Genomic DNA, 27,708 nt, shown 5'->3' with positions numbered 1-27,708 from the left:
AAAATCTCAAGGGAGGTTTCTGAAATTATCCCTACTTTTATCCTTCCAATTTTTAATTGCGTAGAAATACGCCCAACATCTGGACGTCACGACATAGGATTGGGATCCTTGTCCAACTATTATTCTGATACTCCAATTTTTAATTATTGGTTTAGGTTTAGGATTAGGATACTTGTATAGATAGTATTCGGATCAAAAACCATAAAATTCACCCGTCACAAATTCCCCCTCGTTTCATTTTTTTCGTTAAATTTGTATTTGAATTTGGTTTTAATTCTGAGTTTTTGTTTATTTATTTTCTAGTTGAAGGAAAAATAAAAAGGAAAAATGGATGAATATCAAGAAATGGAAAAGTTTGGGATTGTAGGAGCTAAATCAAGAATATTATTTGTTAAATTTTTAATTATGTTTAGTTGGTTGGAAATTAGTATAGTCCGAGTCCATGTTTGATTAGTCTGAGTTCAAGTTTAATTAGAATGGTTGATGTCCAATTCCAAAGTTGATTCATTAGTCGGTGCGGACAAAATCCTTGAGCAACATGGAGACTCCGTGGTCTATATATATGTATTACTAGTCTGCTTCTAATCGAAGTGTGTGTAGGAGCCGAGGGTGGTATTGCCTCCTGGAGCTTCTTATGCTTCTGTCTCTATTTCGTTTCTGGTACCGCTGCTTTAGTGGTTACAATATTGCGCTGCAAGTTCATTGAGAAATTTATTTATTTGTTATTTTCCTGTGCGTTATTTTCCTACAGGGATGTGTTATGGTATCGAACCAGAGGGTAACTGACTCCCATAGCTTAAGCTTGAGGCAATGGAATAGTAACAGAAGTAAAAGCTAACTCTGAATTGATTGTGAATAAGATTGTATTAAGTAATAAACTTTTATACAGAAATGATGGTTACAGTGAAGAAGATGATCAGAAATGCAGGAAAACTTGAGGAAAAGGAAAGTAAAGAATGACGGAGAAATCTCCCAAATCGGTACACTGAATTCTGAATATTCTCTGCTACTAACCATATAAAATCTCCTATATAAGGCCAACGACCGATAACTAACTTCCTACTGCTACAATCATATTGGGACACGTGTCCTGCTGATGTCAGAAATTGTTACACCATTGCAGTCAGGTTCTTGAGCTGTTTTCCTAGTGAAAGCATGATTTCACTTCCACGCCTCCGTAGCTCTTCTTCACTTCATTCCACGTCTTCTCTTCTGGAACCATGCCTTCTCATTTCCTTAAGCTTAAGTTCTGCTTCATGACAATTGCCTCTCCTTATACAATCTTGTCCTCAAGATTCAAACTCAGGGAATTCCTTTTCAATTCGTTCAGCATCTTCCTGCGTAGCTGGTGTAGTACCCCACTAGTGAATGAGCCATTGTACAGCTGCGGCATTCTTCTTTTTGACAATTTTTCAATCTAGTACAGCCACTGGTTCCACTCTTAGGTGCCCCCTTTCATCCACATTGGGCAGTTGGAACACAGGAGCTGTATTGTTTCCCACCTTCTTCTTTAACAAGGACACATGGAAGACAAGATGTATCTTAGACCCTTCAGGCAGCCCAAGCCTGTATGCTAGCTTCCCTATCTTCTGTATAACCTGATAAGGTCCGAAATATTTGGCAAACAACTTGGTATTTCCCCTCAGCTCCACAGTAGTCTGTCTGTGAGGCTGCAACCTCAAGTACACCCAGTCTCCTACACTGAAGGTTCTCTCAGTCCTCTTCTGGTCAGCATACAACTTTATTCTATCTTGAGCCTCCTGAAGATTCCTTTTGAGTAGCCCATACAGTCTCTGCTTGTCCTTCAAATGATCTTCTATAGTGGCCACCTTGGAGTGAGTGTAAGGCCCTAGTGCCAGTTGGGGAGGGGGTATCCCATATAGAGCTCCAAATGGACTCATTTGAATGGCTGTGTGGTAGGTGGTGTTATACCACCATTCAGCGAGAGAGAGCCGAGCATTCCATCTCTTAGGCTCTAGGTGAGTCATACACCTCAGGTACATCTCCAGCAAGAGAGAGCCGAGCATTCCATCGCTTAGGCTCTAGGTGAGTCATACACCTCAGGTACATCTCCAGCACTTGATTCACCCTCTCAGATTGGCCATCTGTTTGAGGATGGTATGCAGTGCTTAGGTCCAATTTAGATCCCAGCAAAGTGAACATCTCAGTCCAGAATTGGCTGGTGAATACCTTATTTCTATCAGAGAGCATGCTGAGAGGTACTCCATGTAGCTTACAAACCTGATCCAAGAATATCCTTGCCGCTGTTGGTGCATCAAAGGGGTGTGACAAGCTGACAAAGTGAGCTGACTTGGTGAATCTGTCCACCACTACCATAATAGTGTTCTTCTTATCAGATGTGGGTAGCCCATCAATGAAGTCCATGGTGACATGGCTCCAAGAGTATTGGGGAATAGGGAGTGGCTGCAGGAGTCCTGGAGTGGCTGTAGGAGTCCTGGATAGGCTATGTGCTCATCCTTGCACTTCCTGCACGTATCACACTGTAGCACAGTATCCCTGATATCCCTATACATGCTTGTCCAGTAAAACAGTTGCCTGGTCCTGAGATAGTTGGCTTGTACTCCTAAGTGTTCTCTTAGCTGAGACTCATGTAGTGTAGTAATAATCTTCCTTCTTACTTCTCCTGATGTGCCAACTACTATCCTGCCTTTGTACCTGAGCACTCCATCCTGATAAGAGTAGTCTGGTGGACTACCAAAAGTGAGTAGCAGCTGCCTGATCAGGTTCTGTACCTTTTCATCCCCTTGATAGCTTTCTATAACTTCCTTCATCCATTCTGGAATAACACAAGTCAATTCAGTACAGTCTCCTTCCTCCCTGCTTGCTTTTCTGGATAGAGCATCTGCAGCCACATTTTCTTTCCCTTCCTATATTGAATTTCATAACTCAGTCCTAATAGCTTGGTGAGCCATTTCTGCTGAAGTGTTGTGGTGACTCTTTGGTCTAGGAGGTACTTAAGGCTCTGATGATCAGTCCTAATAATAAAGTGAGTCCCCTCCAAGTAGTGCCTCCATTTGGTGACAGCAGTTACTAAGGCTAGCAATTCCTTCTCATAAATAAACATTCCCAAGTTTTTGGGTCCCAAGCTCTGGCTTAGGATTGCTATTGGTTTCCTGTCCTGCATTAACACTGCTCCAATACCTCTATAGCAAGCATCAGTCTCAACTTCAAAAGACTTAGTGAAATCAGGTAAAGCCAGCACAGGAGTGCTACACATTGCCAACTTTAGTTTCTGAAAAGCCTCATCTGCTTCTGCACTCCAGTGAAATCCCTCCTTTTTCAGTAACATGGTGAGGGCTTTTGCAATAGTTCCATACCCCATCACAAACTTCCTGTAATACCCTGTTAAGCCAAGGAATCCTTTAAGTTCTTTAACAGAAACTAGCTTGGGCCAGTTCATCATACTCTCCACCTTCTTAGGGTCTGCCATCACCCCTTTTTTCTGAGATAATGTGGCCAAGGTACTCCACCTCTGTTTGTGCAAATGAACATTTACTTCTTTTGGCATACAGCTGGTGCTCCTTCAGTATGTTCAGCACTTCTACTACCTGTTGAAGGTGTACTTCCAGGGTAGGGCTGTAGATCAATATGTCGTCAAAGAAAATCAAAACGTATTTCCTCAACTGATCCCTGCATGAGGTCTGGAATGTTGCTGGAGCATTAGTCAGGCCAAAGGGCATGAACTTGAACTCATATAGTCCTTGGTGAGTCCTAAAGCCTGTCTTGTGTCTGTCCTCTACCTTAACTCTGATTTGATGGTAGCCATCCCTCAGATCAATCTTTGTCAAGTATTTGGAGCCATGCAATTCATCAATTTGTCCATCTATCAGTGGCATAAGAAATGTCATTCAGAGTAAGCTCATTAAGCTATCTATAATCCACACAAAACCTCTATCTTCCATCCTTTTTCTTAACTAGCAATACTGGGGATGCAAAATGGTTGTTGCTTGGTTGGATGATTCCCATTTGTAGCATCTCTTCACCAACCTCTCTATCTTTGATTTTTGTACGTAGGGACATCTGTATGGCCTAATCTAGAATGAGGCAGCTCCTTCCTTCAATGGGATGCTATGGTCATGGCTCCTAACTGGAGGCATGCCCTGGGGTTCAGCAAATACTCCCTCAATCCTACCTAGCAAGTCCTTCATTTCTGCTAGTATTACTTCCAGACTCTCACTTTCCTCCTCTACTACATACAGCTGGGCAGTGATCCCATATGCTTGTTTCTTCTTCCATTTGGCCAATTTACTTCCCTTGATGGCCTTTAGTTTTAGTTCCCTGACTTCCCCTCTCAACTCCACTGGTTGTTTCCCCTATAGAAACCTCATGGAGAGTTGTTTGAAATCAAACTCAATAGGCCTATACCTGGCCAGCCAATCTACTCCCAAGACCATGTGACAACTCCCCAATTTTAATGTATTGAACTGATGCTGGAATTTATACCCCTGTACCTCCCACTGCAAAGTCCCTTGTAACTGTCTAGATTCCAACTTCTCTCCATTGGCAACATTGACTGTCAGGGGTGTCCCAATGGTCTGTAGTTGTAAGGTCTCTGCTAACTTCTCATCAATAAAACAGTGAGTACTGCCACTGTCCACAAGTATTATGACCTCTCTTCCTATTATTCTACCCTTTAGTTTAATGGTCTTATGTTCAGTCCCCCCTGCCAATGCATGGATAGATACCTCTATGTTCTCATTGCTTAGCTCTCCCTCAGGATAGTCACAGAATGCTTCTGTATCATTCCCTTGTCCCTTTTGTGTTTCACCTATACCTACAGACTCATCCACCAATATAAAATGCATGTGAGCTTGTTTGCAAACATGCCCCAAGGTGTATAGCTCAGCATATTTGAAACACAACCCATTTTCTCTCCTATAGCTAAGTTCAGAAGGAGTGATTTTTCTGAAGTGATCTACTGTATGAGCTCATGTTCTATTGTTCTTATTAGGGATAGGTTTTGGTTTCTTATGCCGGAAGTTAGGTCACTTCATTTTAGTGTGTGGAGGGAAGTTCTATTTGTTAACAGGTGGGGTAGTGGGTGAGGAAGAGTGTTTTTGCATCAGCTTTCCCTATGTTCTCCTAATGGCTTCTAGATTCTTTTCTTGCAGTTTAGCAGCTTCAATGGTATCTGCTAGGGTAAGAGGTTTTGTCATCCTAACCATATTCACTATTTCCTTCTTCAAGCTACTAAGAAAACATGATTTTTAATAATAATCAGGTTGTCCAGGAAGGGATATCATTACCATGGATTTCACATACTCAAACCTCTCGAGGTACTCAGCTACACTCCCAGTCTGCATTAGTTTGTTAAACTCTTCTATGACCTCTTCTGGATCTCCTTCTCCAAACCTCTCGCATACTGCCACTACAAGTTTCTTCCATGGAACTACTCCCCTTTCATGGTACACTACATGGAACCAGATATCTGCCTTCTCCTTAAAATGGAACTGAGCAATGTCTGATTTCATTCCCTTCTCTACCCCGTGGATCTGGAAATACTTGTTTGCCCTCTTGACCCACTCTCTGGGGTTATCGCCATCAAATGTAGGGAAGTCTATCTTTGGTAGCCTGGCTCCCCATTTTCCCCCATCCTTTCAGTCTTATCTGTGGTTATGTCCATCCTTGAATCATTCCCAGAATTACTCCCTTCCACCTCCTTTCCTTTGTCATTTAACTTGGACATGATCTGAGCCATCATACTCATCATCTCTTCATACTTTTGGTCCAGATTCTTAATAGCCTTATTAGTACTTTCCTGTCGATGTTCTATGGCCCTCACTGCTTGCTCCAATCCATCACTCTTATTAGCGAAGGTTCTCATAACACTTCCCAAGTCAGTAAGATCCTTCTTGATGTCTTCCTATGATTTAGTCATCCCAATGGCTCGTAGGTGGCTCTGATACCACTGTAATGGTACCGAACCAGAGGGTAACTAACTCCCATAGCTTAAGGTTGAAGCAATGGAATAGTAACAGAAGTAAAAGCTAACTCTGAATTGATTGTGAATAAGATTGTATTAAGTTATAAACTCTGATACAAAAATGATGGTTACAGTGAAGAAGATGATCAGAAATGCAGGAAAACTTGAGGAAAAGGAAAGTAAAGAATGAGGGAGAAATCTCCCAAATTGATACACTGAATTCTGAATATTCTCTACTACTAATCATACAAAATCTCCTATATAAAGCCAACGACTGATAACTAACTTCCTACTGCTACAATCATATTGGGACACGTGTCCTGCTGATGTCAGAAGTTGTTACACCGTTGCAGTCACGTTCTTGAGCTGTTTTCTCAGTGAAAGCGTGATTTCACTTCCACGCCTCCGTAGCTCTTCTTCACTTCATTCCACGTCTTCTCTTCTGGAACCGCAGCTTCTCATTTCCTTAAGCTTAATTTCTGCTTCATGACAGGATGGAGAATGATTTTAAGGATGGGCAATGGATTGGTGGAGGGGTTTATTATAAAAAGCGCAGAGAAAAGCACAGACAGACGAAAGATGATGTTTTGTATGGTTTTTTTGTTTCTTGGGATAGTGATTCTCATGATCATGGGGGTTTGGGGCCTTCGAGAAAAAGGAGGAATGTTAAAGGGTTTTCCTCCAAACCTGACTTTAGTAAGCCTGTCAATTTTGTATCTACTGGTACCGTTATGCCCAATCAGGAAATTGATCGAAATTTAAAGGAGGAGAAGCTAGACGATGAGGAGGAAGTTGATCGAGTGTCAGCTGGCCTTGGTTTTGGTGCGAGTTCCTCTTCGTGGAAGGAAACAACGATGTTTATGGAGGATGGTGCTAGAAATAATGAGGATGACTTTTACCCAAGTGCACTTGGGAGAAAGATCAAAGAAGGAGCTCAATTGAGACGCAAGAGGGAAAAGGAGCAATCGATGTTAGCCAAGTCTTCTCGATTGGGGAGGAAGGAACCTGAGCCAGGTGATGTGGGCTCCTTTGAGAAACATACGAAGGGTATTGGGATGAGATTGTTGGAGAAGATGGGTTACAAAGGAGGGGGACTGGGTAAAAATGAGCAAGGTATTTTGGTTCCAATTAAGGCTAAATTGCGACCAAAGAATATGGGGATGGGTTTTAATGACTACAAAGAGACTAATCTGCCAGCGGTGAAGGATTTAGAAGAGAAGGTTGTGACTCCTCCTGTTCAGCCTGGTGAGTTTCAGTCAAAAGAGGAGCTCTGGTCCAAGCAAGCCCGGATTAAGAAGGAGGTTTGTGTTACAGATGAGGAGTTGTTGGCGAAGAAGCAAGAGCAGAGCCTTGAAGTTGTGCAGAAAGTTTTCGACATGAGGGGGCCTCAGGTTCGTGTCTTGACAAGCTTGGAAAATCTAAATCTAAATCGTGAGCTTCAGCAGAACATTAAGCTGATTGTGGATTTAGCTGAATTAGATATAAAGAATATAGATCGAGACTTGAAAACTGAGCGGGAGACAGTAGTAAGTTTGCAGCAAGAGAGGGAGAAAGTCCAAAACCAAGCATCAAAGCAGAAGCAGCAGCTTGATAACATTGGAGATATACTTAATATATTGGAGCAGATTGGGGAACAGAGCACTTTGGGAACACTGACCCCAGATTCTTTGGCTAAGTTATTTGCGGACATGCAGAAACTACACAGAGAATACTATAAACTTTGCAAGTCATTTGTGGACATGCAGAAACGACACAGAGAAGAATATAAACTTTGTAAGCCATATGCTCTGCCCTTGTTTATCAGAGTATTTCAGGGTTGGGACCCTCTTCAGAATCCAACATATGGCCGAGAAATGGTATCCCAATGGAAGTCCCTTTTGCAAGAAGACTCTTTAAATTTCTCTGACGGTGCATCTCCTTACGAGCAACTGATTATGGAAGTTGTGTTTCCTGCTGTTAGAATATCTGGCACCAATACCTGGCAAGCAAGAGATCCCGAGCCAATGCTTCGATTTCTGGATTCTTGGGAAAAATCGCTGCCAACTACTATTGTTCAGACAATTCTGGACACAATTATCATGCCAAAATTATTAGCTGCTGTGGACTATTGAGATCCACGTCGAGAAACCATTCCTATCCATTCTTGGGTTCATCCATGGATTCCTTTGTTGGGACACAGGTTAGAGGTCTGCTACCACGCAATTCGTGATAGATTGGAAAGTGTTTTGCATGCTTGGCATCCCAATGATATGTCAGCATACTACATTCTTTCACCTTGGAAGACTGTGTTTGATTCAGCCAGTTGGGAAAAACTAATGGTTCGGCATATAATGCCCAAATTGTTGACTGTCATGCATGAGTTCCAAATACACCCAGCAAATCAAAAACTCAATCAGTTCTATTGGGTTCGGACTTGGGTGACGGCCATCCCCATCCATCACATGATTCATATAATGGATATTTTTTTCAACAAGTGGCAAGAGGTTTTGTATCACTGGTTATGTTCCAGTCCAAGTTTTGAGGAAGTGAGAAAATGGTACTCAGGCTGGAAGGATCTACTCCCACCTGAACTTCAAGTTAATCAGCACATTCGTCATAGACTGAATGTGAGAACCCGTAAATTTTCTTATTTTCGAGACTTTATTTTTATTTAATTGCTCCTTTTCTATATTTTCTTTATTAGAAAAATTTTCTAGATAATTTTTATGAGTAAATATAGTTTTTAAATTATTTTTCTAGTATAAGTTAGTTCATGAGATATTAGGAGTGTATACCGGGCGTGGGACCCGCAAGTACAGTAAGTTCGATAAAATTTGGCCAATTAGGTTAAGTTTCGTATACCGGAATTAATTTACCAGGTGTTAAGAGGTAATTAGAGATTACCAAATAGATTGGTGTTGGAGAGACAAAAAGATAGCTTTGAATCAAAAAGGTGACAAGTGTCACTTTGTGATTAAAGGTTGGATTTTGTGTGACGCCCCACATCTCCCTAAGGCGGACCAAAGGGTATCCGCGGACGCCTGCCCAGCTCTCGCCAGGACTCAAGCAATTCCGTTCAATTTAAAACCGAACTAAACATTTCGAAGAGAGCATCATAAATACAAATAATGCGGAAGCGTTCAAGCTTAACAAGTCACTTAACATGTAGCCATTACATCGATAATCATAATACGACTTAAATTCAAAATACACGTCAGGGTCCAAATTTTTACATTTCAATTCCCAAAAGTACAACCCAAACCAGGGCCTAGCCAAAATATAGTAGGAATCTTAAACAAAAGTACAAGGAAGGGGTTTCTCCATACTTCTCCGAGATTCGGTCCTGTTAAGTAAAACAAATCTACAGGGTGAGCAAAACGCTCGTGAGGCCAAGAACACACATGCAAGCACATTGCTCAAATATCAATCTCAATTTACAAGTCAAGCAATAATATTGCAATAATTAACAATTCGAGCGGAAAAAGTAAACAGAAACAATTCAAGGATATAGTAGCTCTCAGGAGCTGAGTTCCACTTGCACGAGCCATAACCTCCACGAATTGACACTCCGTCAATCGGGTAGGTTTAGTCCGTAGAACTCCACTTAACCTGTCCCCTTTCACCTTACATACCCCTGTATCGGGCCCGCCTGTCATTTGTTTGTGGCGATACTATTCGAGTATGCCAAGCAAGACCTCTCATTAGGTCAAACTTATATATATCTCATGGTTCGCCAAGGTTCCCGACCAAGCCCATGCCGGCTCGAGTCCAAGGTCGGCCAATGAGATTTGGGCGTCCCCCATGTACACTTTTGTGTCGAGGAGATTCACTCCAACGACGTATGCAGCTAGCATACCAATACATTTCATTCATTCAATGCATTTCAATCATTAAAATTTCATTTCTAATGAGAACGGGTGTGATAAAGTACACACTCGACTCCACTTTCAAGATTTCCAATCATTAATAACAATTAAACATGTACCAAGTTTATATACACATGACACTCACCAAATATTAGGTGTGAGTAAGGTCAAGGGAAGTTCAAGCGTCCACCAGGGAATCCTCTTGAAGGTCCTCGTGTGTGCCTGAGCAAATAATAGTGAATTTATCATTCACATCCCAAATATCGTGGAATAATTCGTTCACTAGCATTAATCGAGGGAATTCCGTGAAAATGAAACTCAATTACTCGTAAATCGAGGTTCGAGTGGGGTTTGATAACGTTCAAAAGCATTTAAGTCTTTATCTAGGAAATCGGGGATAAAACGTTTAGATAATATCAAAAGAATAAAGAGTTCTTGAAAAACTCTCTTTTTCCTTGAAATTGGAAAATTTCAGTTTTATTATGAATCTTAGAAAAATCGTAACTCACTCGGCACAAGTCGAGAATGGGAAAACTTTATACCGTTGGAAACCTCTTAGAAAGTACTATAAGTTCCTAGAAGACACGTTTCCATGAATCAAAGTGGAAAGTGCTCAAAAATGAGCTTGAAGGTACAGACTCGGTTTACAAGGCAGAATTAAGTTGGATTTCGGCCAACTTTGAAAATTCGGCACGATTCACACGTTGCAAACCGGCCTCTGAAATTTATAACTCAATTAGAGTTGCAAGTGAGGTTTATAGCAAAACAAGCGGATCAAGAATCGGAGTTTCGAGTACCGAGATATGGTAGCTCAAAGTTGGGGAAATTCAAGACTGGAGAAGAATTTCCAGATTTGAACCTCCAACGCTAGAAATTTAATTAGGTATCGAAACGAACTTGGATTGGTACCAAAATTGGTAGTATTTTATTCCTATATGAAAGGTATTTCTCTATCAAATTTCAGGGAAAAATACCCTCGGGAAGGTAGTTAACTAATCATCCAAAGTTCCGGAAAATTTCTAAGGCAATCTGCCTTTTGACTTATATTTTCCCAATTCAAATCGTTTAACCAAGAAAGCTATCCAACCATGGTTCATTTGTGAAATAAAAGTCTAAGATACATCCATGATACCTTTGGTGATGGTTTAGCATCAAAAATTCAATTAATAAGATCACTCCCGGGTTTTGTCCCAAACCAGTCCAAATATCACGTTTTACCAAAACAGGGCAGTCCTCTTGTTTTGATCACAACTTCGTCAATTTAACTCAGAATTGAGCATGGTTTATGGTGTTGGAAAATAAATTCATAGGACTAAAAGTTCACAGAAGGAAACGTTCTGAAATTTGGCAAGCAACCAGCTCAAAATTGAGCCTCAAGTTGCTGCCTCTACAAACCATTCCAGCAGATCCGAGAGACAGGACAGCTATTTTAAAATGAATGGTTCGGCTCCTACACATGGAATCAGAATACGCATTTTATACCGTTGGAAAGGTATGGATGTCTAGTTTCGAATGCCACCAACGGCACTCAATTTCGACGTCGGAGGACAAAGTTATGGTCAAAATACTACCGCTGGACAGGGTTATCCGAAAATAATTTCCAGCTTGCCTAGTTCACGAATAAATTCATTTGCCCATCTAAACGTTAATGTTTTCCAATGAAAATTTTTACACATATAACATACCATATAAACATCAGGTTCACGCCAATAAATCACCAAGAATTGGCCTTATCATGGCCGAACAAAACAGGGGCAATTTCGGAAATTTCTTGTCATGACTACAACTTTGAGTTTCCAACAATAATACTCCATAAATCCATCATTTTAACCACTAAACTACCATTAAATCCAACATTAATCCTCTAATCAGCAACAACCCAAGTGTGGGAATTCAAAGAGCCCACTTTTCAAATTTTCCAACAATATCAAGCCATCCATACACATGCAATAGCTTAAAAATGTATTTCTACCATCATAATCCAAGTTTAAGGTGTAGGATGAAGTTATACCTCCTTAGTGCTCTAAACCAGAAATTTTCGGTCCTCAAGAGGCTCCAAGAAACCGTGAAATGCAGCCCTTAAGTTAGCTAGATCCAACCTCCAAGTAGTTTGCTAGATGGTCTTCAAGTTTGGTGAAGATTGGTTGAAGTTTTGTGGTTAATTTGATGAAGAAATTTGTGAAGCAAGGGAGTGAGAGAGAGGGAAGGCTGGCCGGCTGTTGGTGAGAGAAGGAAGAGTGAAATTTTGATCAAAGTTAGCTTCCAAGAGAAGATTAAATGAGTGGTGTACAATCACTCCAAAGTCAACCCTTATTAGGGCTCGTTTGGTGCGTTTAGGGCTCGATTTCTCTCGCGTTTGGTTCACTAGTGCACTAAACCTCTAATGTACTTATGTTCATATAAATATTATTCACTCTTAATTGTCTCGAAATAGGGGTCTAAAGTCCCTCAAATAAAGTCGCGCGTGTGAAAACGCGTACCGTCAATTTTAACGTTATAACGCGAAACTTCCGATAAATTCTTATAACGATTGCACTACTAACTATCACTTGAGTATTTATTCATAAGATTACCTATTTTAGGACCATAGTATAAGTCTCCAATATTCCAAGCTTATTGTGCTCCTATGCGGTAAAATCTCCGAGCACTATTCACTACTTTTACTAAACGCACTCCAGGAAATTAATTTTTGAGACGAGTCACTTTGAAAATATAACGAAATTATATTATCATGTATTTAGGTCTAATAAGACTAGAAAATATTGCTCGTGGTAAAAATCCAATTAAATAATTTATTAAGCCATAAATTAGGCTTTAAAAAAATAATAGTTTTTACGAGTCCTTACATCCTCTCCCTCTTAAGAAAATTTCGTCCTCGAAATTTACCTTGGTTGATGAACAAGTCTGGATACTTCTCTCTGATTGTCTCTTCAACTTCCCATGTTGCTTCCTCTACTCCGTGGTTCTTCCATAGAACTTTCACTAGTGGTATCTGCTTGTTCCTCAATTCCTTCACCTTTCGATCCAGAAGTTTTACCGATCTCTCCTCATAGGTCAGGGTTTCATCGATCTCAATATTCTCCGGTTGTAAAACATGAGAGGGGTCCGGATGATATTTCTTAAGCATGGACACATGGAACACGTTATGAATTCGAGATAAGCTCGGTGGTAATTCCAGCTTATAGGCTACATTTCCAACTCGTTGAATAATCTTATAAGGCCCTACAAACCTTGGTTGTAGTTTCTTCCCTTTTCCGGACATCAAGCTTGCTTTTAAAGGCGTAATCTTGAGAAATACCATATCTCCAACAGTGAACTCCAAATCCTTTCTCCGATTGTCGGCATAACTTTTTTGTCTACTCTGAGCGGTTTGAATCCTTTGCCGTACCAATTTTACCTTTTCATTAGCCTCCTCAATCCAAGATACGGTAGTCGGGTCTAAAATTTTTCGTTCACCTACTTCATCCCAACAAATTGGAAACCTACATCTCCGACCATAAAGTGCCTCATACGGGGCCATCTGAATAGAAGAGTGGAAACTATTATTGTAGGCAAATTCCACTAAAGTCAAAAACTTACTCCAACCCTCTCCAAAGTCCAGAACACAAGTCCGTAACATGTCCTCAAGAGTTTGAATTGTCCTCTCCGACTGTCCATCCGTCTGGGGATGGTAAGTGGTACTAAAGTTCAATTTAGTCCCTAATACTTCTTGCATCTTTTGCCAGAACCTCGAAACAAATCTTGGATCTCTATCCGATACGATACTGACAGGTATTCCATGCAACCTAATGATCTCATCCAAATACAACCTGACCAACTTCTCCAATGGATATTTCATATTAATCGGCAGAAAATGAGCTGATTTGGTCAATCTATCTATGATTACCCAAATCGCATCATGGCCTTTCTGTGTTCTTGGTAACCCCGATACAAAATCCATAGTGATATTCTCCCATTTTCACTCAGGTATTTCTAGAGGTTGCAAAAGCCCTGATGGTTTCTGATGTTCGGCTTTAACCTGTTGACAAATTAAGCACGTTTGGACAAATTGAGCGATCTCCTTCTTCATATTTTCCCACCAATAAAGACTCTTCAAGTCCTGGTACATTTTATTCCCTCCTGGATGTACTGTAAACTTTGATCGGTGTGCCTCTTCTAAAATTTCCTTTCTAAGCCCTTCATCTTTTGGCACAACTACCCGATTCCGAAATCTCAATACACCGTTTGGTCCCAAGTTAAAATTCAATTTGTCCCCCTTTTTAACCTTTTCCGACCATTTCTGTACTTCAGTGTCCTTTCCTTGGGATTCCTTGATACGTTCCATCAAAGGAGAATTCAATACAATGTTCCCCAGAATTACTTTCCTCGGTTCCAATCGAGGATTCCACTGACTAACTTCTTTCAACAATTCAAATTCCTTAATCATCAATCCAGCCATCTGTACTTGATGACTCAAAGCATCAGCCACTACATTAGCTTTCCCTGGATGGTATTTAATCGTACAGTCATAGTCTTCCAAAAATTCCATCCATCTACGCCGCCTCAAATTCAGTTCCTTTTGAGAAAATAAGTATTTAAGGCTTTTGTGGTCTGTAAAAATCTCAAATGTTACTCCATACAGGTAATGCCTCCATTTCTTTAAAGCAAAGACCACAGCTGCTAACTCTAAATCATGAGTCGGGTAATTTCCTTCATGCGGTTTCAATTTCCTAGAGGCATATGCTATCACTCTGTCATTTTGCATTAGAAGACACCCCAATCCTTCCTTAGAAGCATCTGTGTAAACCACAAAACTATCCTTTCCATTTGGCAAGGCTAACACAGGTGCCCTTGTCAGCCGTCCTTTCAATTCTTGAAAACTTTCCTCACACTTAGGATTCCATATAAACTTCCCATTTTTCTTGGTCAATTCAGTCATGGGTCCAGCAATTTTCGAAAAATCTTGAATGAATCTCCGGTAATACCCTGCTAATCCAATAAAACTCCGAACCTCGGTAGGGTTTTCCGGTCGTTTTCATTTCGAAACAGCTTCAACTTTAGCTGGATCCACTTTAATCCCATTCCCAGAAATTATGTGTCCCAAGAAAGTCACTTCTTGTAACCAGAACTCACACTTACTAAATTTAGCGTATAGTTGATGTTTCCTTAAAGTTTGCAAAATAATTCTCAAATGCTTCTCATGATCCTCCACATTCTTAGAATACACCAAAATATCATCAATGAACACCACTACAAATTGGTCCAAATAGGGCTTAAAAACCCTATGCATTAAATCCATAAAAGCAGCAGGAGCATTTGTTAACCCAAATGGCATCACGGCAAACTCAAAATGCCCATATCTCGAGTTAAAAGCAGTCTTGGGTATGTCCTTCTCCAAAATCCTTAACTGGTAATAACCCTGTCTCAAATCCAATTTTGAGAATACTACAGCTCCTTGCAATTGGTCAAACAACTCATCAATGTGGGGCAGTGGGTATTTATTCTTAATCGTAACAACATTTAAGCCTCGATAATCTATACATAACCTCAAACTCCCATCTTTCTTCTTTACAAACAAGACTGGGGCTCCCCACGGGGAATCACTCTCTCGTATAAAATTCCGTTCCAACAAATCCTGTAATTGTAACTTTAATTCTTTCAATTCAGCTGGAGCCATCCTATATGGTGTCCTTGAGATAGGTGCTGTTCCCGGAGCTACATCAATTTTAAAATCTATTTCCCGTTCCGGGGGTAGAGACTCCAATTCTTCAGGAAAAACATCTGGAAAATCCTTTACTACTGGTGTGTCTTCCAAATTCACCTTATCACTAGGAGTGTTAATAAGAAAAGCCAAATACCCTTGAATTCCTTTACTTAATAATTTTCTAGCCCGAATTCCTGAAATAAGTGCAGACGAAGCTAATCTACCCCTTACATCCAGTTTCAGGGTTGCTTCACCAGGAATATGCAACTCTACAATTTTCGTCCTACAGTTTAACTGAGCATTATAACGGGCTAACCAATCCATTCCCAAGATTACATCGTATCCCTTAATCGTCAAACCGATCAAATCGGCCCATAATTTCCGTTCCCCTACATAGATTTCACTATTCATGTACTCCAGATTAGCAATTAAGCTTTTGTCTCCAGTAGGTGTTTTAACCTCCAAGTCATATGGTAACTTAATTGGCTTCAAGTCTATCCCATTCATGAAGTTAGGGTTTACAAAGGAATGAGTTGCACCCGGATCAATTAAAACCCTAGCTAAACGATGAAAGATTGGGATTGTACCTTCTACCACCTCAGTTGCCTCAGGAACTTGTTGATAATCCAGTGCATAAACCCTGGCCGGTACTTTCGGTCGGCTCCCTCCGACACTGGTCTGCTTAGAAGTTGACTTTTCTGGCCTTTGAGCATTTCCCCCTGTCTTTGGTGATTTTGGACAATTGGCGACTTGATGTTCCGTACTCCCACAAAATAAACATTTTCCCAACTTTCTCCAGCAATCGTTCTCAGAATGGTTGGGTTTACCACAATACCCACATGTAACTTGAGGGGTCACAGTCGATCCAACAGAAAGTGCCCCCCTAACTTGAGTCGTCCCGCTACGACCTCCTCTAGATAGAGCTCCCCTAGAAGCTCCAGCAGTTCTCATTCCTCCTTCTCCTCTTCCTATTTTAGAAGGGTGTACATTCTTACTGGTCTGCCCAGAAGTGCGACTAGAAAAATTCCTTTTTCTGTTGTGGAAATCCCTCACTTGAGATCTTGCATTCTCAACCCTTTGCGCTTTCTCTAAAGCCTCAGTAAAGGTAGAGATTTGGGCTGCAGCCAGGCCCTCCTGAAGTTCCACATTAAGTCCCTGTACAAACCTTCTAATCCTTCTCCGTTCATTGGCTACTAACTCGGGAGCGTATTTGGAAAGTTTAGTGAACTTCCCTTCATACTCTGCTACAGTAAGGGTTCCTTGTTTCAACTTAATAAATTCATCCTCCCTCTTCTCTTGGATTAAGGGCGGAAGAAACTTTTCATTAAACTCCCTTGTGAAATTCTCCCAAGTCAAAGGGGTTTGAGCCCTTTCCCATTTTCCTTTTATCAAATCCCACCAAGCACGGACTACTCCCTCAAATTGGAAAGCAGCAAAATTCACTCGCCTATCCTCAGTGTAATCTAAAGCAGCGAATATGTTGGTCATTCTTTCTAACCAATTCTCCGCGACCTCAGGATCAGGCTCGCCAAGGAACTTAGGCGGGTTAAATTTTAAGAATCTCTCTAGGGCTCTATCCTCTCCTCTTTCCTGACCCCCAGGCTGGTTAAACTGTCCAGGTCCTTGTCTATCAGCTAAACGTTCTAGAATATCCGTCATCCTGTTAATGGCAGTAGCCACTTGATTACCCTCTATATTTTCCTGGCCCTGGGTCGGTCCAGTTGCCGATCCATGGTCATTCCCCTGAGGTTGGGCCGGTCTAGTCCTCCGCCCACGGCCTCGACCATGGCCTCGACCCCTTCTTAGCCCTTCCATAACTTAGGCGTGCCTATTGCAAGAAATAGATAAATAAATTATGCGGTGCAAAGTAAAGAGCAGGAGCCGATCAAGAAAATATTGAAATTAACAATAATTTACATTCATTAACATATCAAGTTCATACAATCAGCAAGTCATGGGGTAGTCACAAAAATATAGCACACAGGTGCCACAGAAGTACTTTTAGTCACAGAAGACTAAAGTAAGAGCAAGTGCGTCAAAATAAGCCACACAGTCATGCAAAATACAATGGCCTCAGCACTTAGCATCACCCCAGCTAATTCTAGCTATCCTGGTCAAAAGAGTCAAAAGAGTGGTCAAACTGCCTAGACCTAGTCCACAGTAGGACTATCAGGAGGAACCTCCTCCTCAGGATCCTCCTCCGGATCCTCCTCAGAGTCCTGGGCTACCCCCATAGCCTCATCGACTAGCCTAGTGGCATCAGCTACAATATCGGAAGCCCGACTACGGACCTCCTCTCTCAGCCTAGTAAGCTGAGCTCTAGTGCTCCGGATCTCGTCGTTAACCACCGCAGATGTGGCAACCTCGCCCTCAATCACCTCCTCAAGCTCGGTGACCCTCTCGCCCTGAGCGCTCACCATCTGTCGTAGCTCGTCCACCTCAGCCTGTAAGTCCAAGTTGGCAGTCACCAACTGACGACGCTCGTCGTCCAAGGCCAGTACAACATGGTTTGGGTAAGCAAAAGTCACCCTACAAGCACATCGGGGGTATCGAGGATCAGGCGAGTAGCGCACACGAGCTTCCCCAACTAAAGCTCGGTAATAAATAGGTCTAGGAGGCACTACATGACCATTCGCATGGCCATCCCCGTTAGTTGCCGGAACTCCATTTCCGTTTTTCATTCCTGCAAAATAATAGCACCTTTCGGGTTAGAAATTTAAATCACTATCTAGTTCGAACGTCGTTTATGCATGCCTAACCCGATCACTAGTATGTCCCAAATACCCTTTAAAGTATAAGTTAACTATCCGGACTCATGTTCTAAGGGTAGAGTATCCAATATGTCTCCCATACAGATCTCTAACCTAGCGCTAACCTAGCGCTCTGATACCAACTGTGACGCCCCACATCTCCCTAAGGCGGACCAAAGGGTATCCGCGGACGCCTGCCCAGCTCTCGCCAGGACTCAAGCAATTCCGTTCAATTTAAAACCGAACTAAACATTTCGAAGAGAGCATCATGAATACAAATAATGCGGAAGCGTTCAAGCTTAACAAGTCACTTAACATGTAGCCATTACATCGATAATCATAATACGACTTAAATTCAAAATACACGTCAGGGTCCAAATTTTTACATTTCAATTCCCAAAAGTACAACCCAAACCAGGGCCTAGCCAAAATATAGTAGGAATCTTAAACAAAAGTACAAGGAAGGGGTTTCTCCATACTTCTCCGAGATTCGGTCCTGTTAAGTAAAACAAATCTACAGGGTGAGCAAAACGCTCGTGAGGCCAAGAACACACATGCAAGCACATTGCTCAAATATCAATCTCAATTTACAAGTCAAGCAATAATATTGCAATAATTAACAATTCGAGCGGAAAAAGTAAACAGAAACAATTCAAGGATATAGTAGCTCTCAGGAGCTGAGTTCCACTTGCACGAGCCATAACCTCCACGAATTGACACTCCGTCAATCGGGTAGGTTTAGTCCGTAGAACTCCACTTAACCTGTCCCCTTTCACCTTACATACCCCTGTATCGGGCCCGCCTGTCATTTGTTTGTGGCGATACTATTCGAGTATGCCAAGCAAGACCTCTCATTAGGTCAAACTTATATATATCTCATGGTTCGCCAAGGTTCCCGACCAAGCCCATGCCGGCTCGAGTCCAAGGTCGGCCAATGAGATTTGGGCGTCCCCCATGTACACTTTTGTGTCGAGGAGATTCACTCCAACGACGTATGCAGCTAGCATACCAATACATTTCATTCATTCAATGCATTTCAATCATTAAAATTTCATTTCTAATGAGAACGGGTGTGATAAAGTACACACTCGACTCCACTTTCAAGATTTCCAATCATTAATAACAATTAAACATGTACCAAGTTTACATACACCTGACACTCACCAAATATTAGGTGTGAGTAAGATCAAGGGAAGTTCAAGCGTCCACCAGGGAATCCTCTTGAAGGTCCTCGTGTGTGCCTGAGCAAATAATAGTGAATTTATCATTCACATCCCAAATATCGTGGAATAATTCGTTCACTAGCATTAATCGAGGGAATTCCGTGAAAATGAACCTCAATTACTCGTAAATCGAGGTTCGAGTGGGGTTTGATAACGTTCAAAAGTATTTAAGTCTTTATCTAGGAAATCGGGGATAAAACGTTTAGATAATATCAAAAGAATAAAGAGTTCTTGAAAAACTCTCTTTTTCCTTGAAATTGGAAAATTTCAGTTTTATTATGAATCTTAGAAAAATCGTAACTCACTCGGTACAAGTCAAGAATGGGAAAACTTTATACCGTTGGAAACCTCTTAGAAAGTACTATAAGTTCTTAGAAGACACTTTTCCATGAATCAAAGTGGAAAGTGCTCAAAAATGAGCTTGAAGGTACAGACTCGGTTTACAAGGCAGAATTAAGTTGGATTTCGGCCAACTTTGAAAATTCGGCACGATTCACACGTTGCAAACCGGCCTCTGAAATTTGTAACTCAATTAGAGTTGCAAGTGAGGTTTATAGCAAAACAAGCGGATCAAGAATCGGAGTTTCGAGTACCGAGATATGGTAGCTCAAAGTTGGGGAAATTCAAGACTGGAGAAGAATTTCCAGATTTGAACCTCCAACGTTAGAAATTTAATTAGGTATCGAAACGAACTTGGATTGGTACCAAAATTGGCAGTATTTTACTACTATATGAAAGGTATTTCTCTATCAAATTTCAGGGAAAAATACCCTCGGGAAGGTAGTTAACTAATCATCCAAAGTTCCGGAAAATTTCTAAGGCAATCTGCCTTTTGACTTACATTTTCCCAATTCAAATCGTTTAACCAAGAAAGCTATCCAACCATGGTTCATTTGTGAAATAAAAGTCTAAGATACATCCATGATACCTTTGGTGATGGTTTAGCATCAAAAATTCAATTAATAAGACCACTCCCGGGTTTTGTCCCAAACCAGTCCAAATATCACGTTTTACCAAAACAGGGCAGTCCTCTTGTTTTGATCACAACTCCGTCAATTTAACTTGGAATTGAGCATGGTTTATGGCGTTGGAAAATACATTCATAGGAATAAAAGTTCACAGAAGGAAACGTTCTGAAATTTGGCAAGCAACCAGCTCAAAATTGAGCCTCAAGTTGCTGCCTCTACAAACCATTCCAGCAGATCCGAGAGACAGGACAGCTATTTTAAAATGAATGGTTCGGCTCCTACACATGGAATCAGAATACGTATTTTATACCGTTGGAAAGGTATGGATGTCTAGTTTCGAATACCACTTACGGCACTCAATTTCGACATCGGAGAACAAAGTTATGGTCAAAATGCTACCGCTGGACAGGGTTATCCGAAAATAATTTCCAGCTTGCCTAGTTCACGAATAAATTCATTTGCCCATCTAAACGTTAATGTTTTCCAATGAAAATTTTTACACATATAACATACCATATAAACATCAGGTTCACGCCAATAAATCACCAAGAATTGGCCTTATCATGGCCGAACAAAACAGGGGCAGTTTCGGAAATTTCTTGTCATGACTACAACTTTGAGTTTCCAACAATAATACTCCATAAATCCATCATTTTAACCACTAAACTACCATTAAATCCAACATTAATCCTCTAATCAGCAACAACCCAAGTGTGGGAATTCAAAGAGCCCACTTTTCAAATTTTCCAACAATATCAAGCCATCCATACACATGCAATAGCTTAAAAATGTATTTCTACCATCATAATCCAAGTTTAAGGTGTAGGATGAAGTTATACCTCCTTAGTGCTCTAAACCAGAAATTTTCGGTCCTCAAGAGGCTCCAAGAAATCGTGAAATGCAGCCCTTAAGTTAGCTAGATCCAACCTCCAAGTAGTTTGCTAGATGGTCTTCAAGTTTGGTGAAGATTGGTTGAAGTTTTGTGGTTAATTTGATGAAGAAATTTGTGAAGCAAGGGAGTGAGAAAGAGGGAAGGCTGGCCGGCTGTTGGTGAGAGAAGGAAGAGTGAAATTTTGATCAAAGTTAGCTTCCAAGAGAAGATTAAATGAGTGGTGTACAATCACTCCAAAGTCAACCCTTATTAGGGCTCGTTTGGTGCGTTTAGGGCTCAATTTCTCTCGCGTTTGGTTCACTAGTGCACTAAACCTCTAATGAACTTATGTTCATATAAATATTATTCACTCTTAATTGTCTCGAAATAGGGGTCTAAAGTCCCTCAAATAAAGTCGCGCGTGTGAAAACGCGTACCGTCAATTTTAACGTTATAACGCGAAACTTCCGATAAATTCTTATAACGATTGCACTACTAACTATCACTTGAGTATTTATTCATAAGAGTACCTGTTTTAGGACCATAGTACAAGTCTCCAATATTCCAAGCTTATTGTGCTCCTACGCGGTAAAATCTCCGAGCACTATTCACTATTTTTACTAAACGCACTCCAGGAAATTAATTTTTGAGACGAGTCACTTTGAAAATATAACGAAGTTATATTATCATGTATTTAGGTCTAATAAGACTAGAAAATATTCCTCGTGGTGAAAATCCAATTAAATAATTTATTAAGCCATAAATTAGGCTTTAAAAAAAATAATAGTTTTTACGAGTCCTCACATTTTGACCATTTACCAACTTTACCAAATAACCAAGAAATTGACCCAAAATTCATCATCATACATCTCTCTCTTGGTCGACTCTCTTAAGGAGAAAAAGAAAAGAAAAACCTCCAACTTTCTTCATCCAATCTTGCTCAATCTCATAATCTAACCGATAAAACTTCAAATCTCTCCATAAAAACCCTTTGCTAAGTAGTATTGAGGTAGTTGGTGGAGTGGTTTGGAAAGAGAAGGTGCTAAGTTATTTCTTTCCTTGAGTTTACAAGGTAAGTGGCTAAGGAATCCTTCTTTTGTTCTTGATAATGTTAAATTAGGGACTTGTGATAGTTAAACAGGTGATTTTGTGGAAGATTTCATGACTTTTGGTAGAGATTGATGAATTTTTGATTTTACGCATGATTTTTCTGATTTTATAGGATTAGTATTGGTTGGCCATGGATGATGGTCTAGTATGGTCTAGAATGAAGCTTTGGTGCGTTAATTGTAGCTATTTGCGGAAAATTTTCGCTTTGTACGGAAAATTTCATATTTAGAGTTTTGAATTGGGGCTTTTCTAAGGTTATTGTGGGACTCTTGAATTGGCTTGGTTTAAAGGGCAATGTAACCCTAAGAAGTTGTATTGAATGGCCTATGACTTGCAATTGTAATTGTGGTAGTGTTTGCGAAATATGAGTGATTGATTGTAGGATGGAAATCTGAAATTTTAAGGAGAAATGCTGTCCAAATTGTGGGTTCATATGCTTTCTTGGAATTGGATTGCTTTAAGGGTTAATTAGTGACTTTAGGGTTGTCTAAACCTTTAGCACCAAGTGTACCTTATATTACTTTCGAGTCTTATGGCTTTACATTAGTGATATGTGGTTTGGGTTTATGACTCGTATTCGAGTCTCATTGTGCTTTATTGAATGTTTTAGGGCGTGCCGGTAACGCAAGGCGTTCGTTGGACGGAAATTTGTGAAATCTCTCTGTGTTTGATTGGTGAGTGTACTACTCACATGATTGTTACTTCATGGCTTTGTTATACTTGAAATCTCTGATTTGAATGCTTGTGTATACTGCTGAGATTGATTGAGTCGAGGGTGTACTTTATCACTCTCGCACTCTATGGCTTATGTGACTGCTTACTGTATCAAGTGAATGTCTCTTGAATATACTTGAACTGGTGTCGTTTGGACGTGTATCCAATGACTCTTACTATTAACTCTGAGCTCAACCCCATTGGTGGTCAATTGAATCGAGTCAGCAAGGGCTTGGTCGAGAAAGTTGACAAGCCATGGGGACTGTTTATGTAGAATCATTGGGTATGAGACTTTTGATTCCGATATACTCGAGTATTATCACTGTGAACTGATTGGAGTTCGGGCCAGGTAGGGGTTTGTGAGGTGGAAGGAATTGGAGAAAGTAGGGTCTATGGTATTGGTTACACCTTAAGCGTTGACGGAGGGTCAACGGGGCGAGATCAAGTACGGCAAGCAAAAAAAAGGGCTCTTGAGAGCCGACCATATCCTTTTAAACATTCTTATTGAAATATGGTGCTAGTTGATTCACTTATTGAATGTGTTTGAATTGAGTAGCTTTGTGCTTATATGAACTTCATTACTTGGGTGATGGTACCTCATTAGGCAAAAGCTCACTCTATTACCTTTGTTTTCCTTACAGGGATATGAGTAACCTTTTGGGAGACAGTGAATTTGGAAGCTGAGTTGAGCTAGTTTAATATTCTTTTGTATAGCTCCTCGATGGTTGGAAAACCTTAAGTGCATTTTGATCCAACATCGCTTTTGAGTTGTAAATTTGGTACTCTACCTGTATAAACGTGTTTGGCCATGTTCATGTGTTATGTTGATTTGTAAATGCTAAATTCAAGGTTTATATGATTTGTTGATGAATGTTTGGGGTTTCAGACAGGTTCGACTTTTGAACGGCAAAAGAAAGTATTTATTAACCATGGAGAAATTATGTATATATTTTGAAAACCATAAGGGGTTGTATGTTTAAACATTAAAGCATAAGGGAGTTATATGGTAAAACATAAAACCATACAGGGTTAAAACATCATGCATATTATGTTTATATACTTTGGTCATTTCATCCATTTTAGTTTTTAAATAAGGGTAATTTTGATATTTTCATAGGTTCCGTTATAAATGATTATTTTCGTTACTTTAACACTTCAATCCAAATTATGAGGAGGTTATGTGAAAAATTGCTAAATCACAAGAGATAAAGTGTATTATTTTTTAATTTCCGCAATGATATTCCAGAATTAGGAAGAACGAGAACTAATCAAACCATGATTACAATATTTAGATAAATGTAGTGTTGCTCTTTAACATGTAGGGCACTACATATCACTAAGGTTTTTTTGCATTGTAAATTTGTGTTATGTTATGAGTTGTAAATTTGGTACTTTACCTGTATAAACGTGTTTGGCCATGTTCATGTGTTATGTTGATTTGTAAATGCTAAATTCAAGGTTTATATGATTTGTTGATGAATGTTTGGGGTTTCGGACAGGTTCGACTTTTGAACGGCAAAAGAAAAATTATTGGCAGGAAAGGGCACAGGCGAATCTGGCCGAGAATCCGGCCAGAACTTGGCCGGATTGCTGGTCGGATTGCCTTGAAAATTTTGGAATCCGGGCAGTTGCCCTCTGCCTCCAATCTGGCCAAGAATCCGGCCGGATTGTGACGTGGCCGGCACTGTTCATGTGTGGCTCCGTTTTTTGTTTTTCGTTTCGTGAATTTTAAATCGTTTGAGCGCGCTATTATCTTCTGGAACGTTTTAAATTGTGTTTAACTGCCTCGTTAGTCCTGGGGAGGCAGTCCGCTAACCCCTTTTGGTACGCCTTAGGGGAAGGTGGAGCTGTCACACTGAATGTTGGCCTTGACATGATGAATCAAGCTGTTGAAGGCATGGAAGTGGTTCAACCTGGTTTGAGAGAGAATATATCCTACCTTAGGGTGTGTGAGCAAACACAGTTTGAGAAAGCTGCAGCTCAGGATCAAGAAAGAGCTTCTCAGCTGCAAGGAAGTAGTGGACTTGAGATGAGTTTGAAAGAAGTTATTGACGTGCATGCCCAGCAGAATTGTTTGCCCTTCAAGCCAAAACCAGGGAGAATGCAAGATGGTTACCAAATATATGGTTTTGGTAACATTGACGTTACCATTGACTCCCTCAATCAGAAAGTCTTTGCTCAGATAGATGATAGGTGGTCTTTGGCATCTTTGGAGCAGCTCTTGGAGTTGCACAACCGTTCTGGTATAAAGCAGCATTAAGTGGCAATGGCATTCCTGTTGTAGGACATCTTTATTGTGGTTTAGGTAGGGAAACAGTGGATTTTTGTGATAGGTTGGTATGACCTTATCAGTTCATTTAATTTGTGAACAAAGTTGAATTGGCCAATTGCAAGTTTCAAAATCATTATGTAGTTCTTTATTGATTGTCTTATTTAATTTCTTTTGCTGCCATTCTGCCTTTTAGTTTCTAGGATCAGTTGCTGGAATTACTATCACAGCTATCTGAGTATTTGTTTTTTATCAGTATATTGCTTAAAATAGCTGCTTGCTATAATATACAAATTGTAACCAATTAAATTCTCTGCTTATTTAGATTTCATCTTAGTGAAGGTGTGACTAAGATGCCGACTGTATATTAATTGATTGATTACAATTTTTATAGTATAGAGAGCAGCTATTTGTACTAAGATGACGGTTATGTTTCTCATTGCTGATTTGTATGTTGACTGCTAGATGACGAATGCCAGTGTACACTGTTACTTGCCTAGAACACGAAGTTCCTCATTTATGGTCTATATCTGAACCTTTATTTTTTTGGGTGTCCCATTTATTTCTTTGCATATAGTTGAGAGGCCTGACAGAGTGCTGCAGATTCAGCGACATGTTTATTTGAAGAGGCAACCGATGGAGGAGGTAACCAGATTAGCTTTTCTGGTAGTCTAAAGTGTATTATTTCTTCTAATTGCTTTATACATCTACAATAAATTAAGATGCATGGTCTGGTGCTGCTTTTTGATTCTGAATCCAAGTGGAGTCTTGCTTTGCTTATTGACCCCTTGGTATTATATCGTTTCTTTGTTGACATGTAGATCATTCATATTGATCTTTAGGCTTTTCGTCTTTTGTTGTTGTGTATAGTGGTTATACATATCATTGGTGGAATGGGGATTGGGTATAATTTTGCATGCTACGATGAGATTGAAATCTGGTCAAGTTCTGTGTGGGTAAAATTTGCATCATTGCATTCTAAGAACTTTATGCCATGCTTGAGTCCTATCTTTTTGAGCAAAATGCAAGCCCGTAATCCTTTTCTCTTGTCCTTTTTGTTATCACTTCCTCTTCATTTTAACGTGGTTTGAGTCATTCTTAGTTTGTTATTATTTGTTTGTTTGTTCTTTCATTTAATTTTCAAAAAAAAACAATGTTTACCTGCTTCCTGTGAATGGATCCCTTATTTAAGTTCTATTGGTGTCTTGATCATGGAGTACAAAATTGTATGTTCGCAGACTATATGAACAAGCAGACTTGTGAGAGCCATGATCAGCGTTAATGTCTCCTGCCTTCTAAGAAAGCCATGTTGTGGAGCAGAATTTGAAGTCCGAAATGCATACTCATATATCCAAAACTTGGCGTCTTAAACTCTCTTGGATATTTAGTTCATACATTTGAGCAAACCAGAATGATAGATGTGAGACAAAAGGTCGCATTCAACATCAGTCATTCCTAAGAAATCCTCTAGCCTTGTTATTGAGGAAGACCAAGTGCAAAGTGCTTTTATAGACCTATCACCAGGTCGTTATCTTTCCATATATCCTCTATCCAGTATATATCTATATGCACTAGCTTATATTTTCATGAAGTATTTGGTAGACATTTCTACATTTGATGTCTTTCCAATCCAAAAACTAGTTCCAAAACGATTTGGGTTTTCAATTTTTACAATATTTCGGGATGCATGGTGCATCGAGCAAGCTGGAGTATTTTAATCTCCACCAATCATAACTTTTTAACCACACCAGATATGTCTCAGATGTGTATCTTCAACTGATATACAGTGATCCCTACTTCTGCTTTATTAGAATTACCAAATGTTTTCATGGCTTTACTTTGAGTGAGCATTCAGGAAAAAGTGTTTGATTTATTGATCTGCCAAGTTTTGAAGCAGATCTATAGCTTGTCTCCTGTAAAATTCTGCATTTATTTTTGAATGTGTTGTAGTGAGGTCTGTTTTGGATGATGATTCGACTGAAATTGAGTAGTGAGAGCTAATTTTCCGGATTCCAAATCTGTTGTTTATGGCTGACTTTCCCCTGGTTCACATTCTCATGTAGATTTATTAGCCCCAGAACTTTCTAAAATAAGTAGAGACGTCTGACCTTTACTCTTTCTATAGCTGTTTTTATTCACTTTTGCCACTAGATGTCTTTCTCAGATTATTAGCAGTTTCACTAGAAAAGTTGAGCTTTAAAGCTAACTTGAACACCCGTGGAAGCATGCAGGTTTGGGGCTTATGGACATGATGGCTGTTGATCAAGAAGAAGCCTATGAACGCCCATATTTCTGAATGAATAACAGCCAAAGATGGTCATTATATTATAA

General features: G+C 40.1%; 1 pseudogene; it reads left to right on the top strand.

Annotated features, from left to right (window-relative positions):
• Window positions 1–327: 327 nt before the first annotated feature.
• LOC113700753 (septin and tuftelin-interacting protein 1 homolog 1-like) lies at window positions 328–25,368 on the top strand (annotated as a pseudogene).
• Window positions 25,369–27,708: the final 2,340 nt, after the last annotated feature.

The sequence above is a fragment of the Coffea arabica genome, chromosome 7e (assembly GCF_036785885.1).
Source record: "Coffea arabica cultivar ET-39 chromosome 7e, Coffea Arabica ET-39 HiFi, whole genome shotgun sequence".
NCBI lineage: Eukaryota > Viridiplantae > Streptophyta > Magnoliopsida > Gentianales > Rubiaceae > Coffea > Coffea arabica.
The sequence above is the reverse complement of the archived record's forward strand: the minus strand, read 5'-3'. Positions and strand labels throughout refer to the sequence as shown.